We start from the raw sequence: 3,662 nt of genomic DNA on the forward strand, positions 1-3,662 counted from the left end.
CTATAAGAAACTTCGACAAAAAAATTTTAATTTAAAAATTTTAAAAATGCTTTGAATTTTTTAATTTTGGTTCGAAGTATCTGATTAACGAACTTAACCTTCATTTTGGGTACCTTCAGAAGTGTATCAAATGCGGACTCGATTGGACAAATCCTTCAAAAGTTAGCGTGGCTACAACATTCAGGGAACCATACATACAGACATACATACAGACATACAGACATGCAGACATTCAGACAGACAGACAGACACCGATAAAATTTTATGATTTTCGGATTCTGTGAGTGCCGAAACGTAAAGATTCGTTAAAAGCCAGAGATCGAAAATTTGAACGATTACATTACATTCTCAGGAATGAGAATGTAAAAACGGCCGAATGTATTTTGTAAGAAAATTAAACTATTTCAAAAGTAAAAATTAATGAAATGAAAAAATTCAGATATTTCGAATTTCCGAAATAAAAAACCCGAATTTTTTAAATTCCGAAATTTCAACTTTACGAAACTAGTACATTCTTGAAATTAGTAAATTCCCAAAAATTTTAATTACCAAAATTTAAAATTTCCCAAAAAATAGTAATTTAATATTCTTTATCTATTAGAATAATATTCTACTTTATATCAAATATACCACATAGATTTAAATTTGAAACAAATCACTAAATTTTTAAGCTATACAAGTATAACTGTAAGATAATACATTATTTTAACCGAGAAAAATATTCTTTTTCTCTGGTGTTTACTAAATTAACATCTTTTTGAATTTTGGGAATTTTGAAGATCCGGGGTTTAAAATTTCGGTAATTATGTAAATTCCGGATTCTAAATTTGTATAGCTGCGATAACTTCTTCTTTTGGAATATTTCAATTTTGTACATAAATATTTTCTGTCGTCTTTTTTGTTCATTTAAAATTTCGGAAATATCTTTTTTGCAAATTTTCTGTTTCGATCATTATATTTCCGGTACCTTTCAACATTTGGCAATTTTCTATTTCGAGAAAATTATTTTATACCGAAAATAAATTTCGAACAATTATTATGATTAAGAAAAATTAAGTTAGAGGCTTCATAAGTTTAATATAATTAAAAGAAATTTCAGTCAAAAACTTCGCAATTTTTAATTAAAATTACTAAAGCTTTCTGTTAAATTTTATCTAAAAATGCCGCAACATGCAAAAACATGCATGGATAACAACATGGATAATGTATTTAACACTGTTCCAAAACTCTGAAATCAATACAAGCCTTAACGGGTTCTAGATTCTAATTAAAACCACCAGACTTAAATAATAATTTAAACTATTAATTTAGAAATCTCCGAAGTGAGCAAAGTTAGTTAAAATATTAACATATTTTAGCACAAATTAAATCTGTTAGGTGTTTTTATATTAATCTAAGACTAAATTTAAAACTCCATCCTATAGTTTCCTCAAGCGTTAATAAGTGCCATATCATTCGCTTTATCGGAAACTTCCGGGAATACTAGTATATATACCATCCAGAAACCTACAATTATTACTTTAACTTCAGTTTTCTGTACTAGAAGACATCAAGTTTCCTTCATATTTGAAAAAATGAAGATATTCGCCACTAGTCTTCTCCTCTTCACCGTTGCGATTTTCTTCAATTATATTGGTAAATATAAATTATCATTGAACATATATTTCGAATCTGACCACTTGCACTATCATATGTTATACTTTTTTAATCAACAAATTAAAAGAAGTAAAAATCGGGTACGATTTAGAGGTACGCTGTTTTAGTGTTGTATTTCGTTTTAATTGTATGTTGTTTTAATGTTCTGAATCTCTTCAATTTTCAGCATCATCCGTTACGTAGACCATCATTTTTGTAACTCCGATATCCACAAAATTAATTTGCTTACAGATATAAAAAAATTATTTAAAAAATTAGAAACAGTAGAGTTGTAGATAATGCTTTTTCCAACAAAACAGACATAACTTATAAATTCAATCATTTTCAAAAATTGACCAGAAGAGATAGTAAGAAAAAATTTCAAATTTATTCATGAAAAATAATGTTTTTTATTTGATACCACATCATCATTATTATTATTTTTATTTTAAAAATTGTCAATCAAAACTGCTTTTTAAAATTCTTTCAATTGAAAATAACTGAATTTAACACTGAGAAAAATTTGAAATCGATATGTAAATTCATAAATTTTGCTTTTCTTTTTACAGAATTAAGTTCAGCACGGCCTTCCAATCAGCCACCAAACGCCGATGATCTTGCAAATGCAATGGTTCGTACGAAGATAGTGGGAATTCCTCGAAGTGGCACCGCGAACGCAGAATTCCTCACAGAGCTTGCAAAATACAAAAAAGAGCAAGAAGAACAAGCTGCCGCTGCTTCAAAATCAACTACAACGCAAAAATCGGGACCTTCTAAAACTGGAAAATAAAATATTTATTGTCCAGAAAAGAACGGAACTATGAAGTCATAACACCTATTGTAGTTCGGTGGCCAAAAAAACCAATCTTCTGCTTTTAAGTAAATGTAATTTTGCACATAAAAATACAAAAATGTACATATGTATGCATTGAAAAATAAATCAAAACGTTATTTACAAATTCTATTTCTTTCTCTTACACTATTTCAAAAACAAAATCAAAATCTACCAATTTAGTTATAGGGTCATTAAGATGCACAGTAGGAAAAGAAACACCATTTTGAATAACAATCGACCGACAGTTCATTTCTTAAAGGATTTTCGTTCGTTTTTTTTTCTTATAATAGCCGTTATTCCAGATTTATGAAGTTACTGTGAATTATTACATTCTCACCCTAATGAGAAGGTATTGGTTTTATGTAAAATTTCACTTTGTCGGTTTTCATCAAATCTCCACATTTTGAGACTCACTGAGTCAGAACAAACGATTTTTACGAAGGTGATTGTTGTCTGTCCGGCAGTTGTCTGCCGGACAAGTTCGTAAACCAGCTATTTTGGGTCAAAATTCAAAAAGTGAGCGCGTTTTTAAATTTTTTAAATCACATTTTTTCAAGATTTCAAAATTCTATGAACGGTTATTCATAGAACTCAGAAACTCAAAAAATGTATTCTAATCAGATTTATCTATAAAAAGAAAATGTTCAGAGTTAAAACATTTTCAAAATCCAAAAAAACAAAATAAAATGTACATTTTAAGCCAAACATCGCATGACATTAAAAAAGGCAAAAAAGAAAAACGCTGATTTTTGAAAGCCCTACAAGATTATCATAACAACTTTTTTAATTTGGTCGAAAAGTTGAAAATTCCAAATTTGATCATACTAAAAATAATGAAAAATCCAAAAAATTCATTTTTTGGTCAAACAATGCAAGATACGAAAAAAATGAATAAGCTATAATTGCATGCCCTGGAAGTACCTACAAATTTATAATGAATCACTTTTTGATAGGACGCGTAATTTTTGTTTTTAGTCGTAAAAAACTACATTAAAAATAAAAAATAAAAATTTTTTGGACTAACGACACAAGCATGAATTCATGCAAAGTCACAGAATTACACCTGTAAGAGACGCCATTCTACACATGTGGAAAGGGGGAGGGTCGGTAAGGCTGGTTTTTGGCCTAATTTATTTTTGGACCAAAAAATCTGAAAAAATCATGGTAGTATCTTATAAGTATCCCGAGTCGA

This window comes from Belonocnema kinseyi, chromosome 8, assembly GCF_010883055.1.
Source record: "Belonocnema kinseyi isolate 2016_QV_RU_SX_M_011 chromosome 8, B_treatae_v1, whole genome shotgun sequence".
Taxonomy (NCBI): Eukaryota; Metazoa; Arthropoda; class Insecta; order Hymenoptera; family Cynipidae; genus Belonocnema; species Belonocnema kinseyi.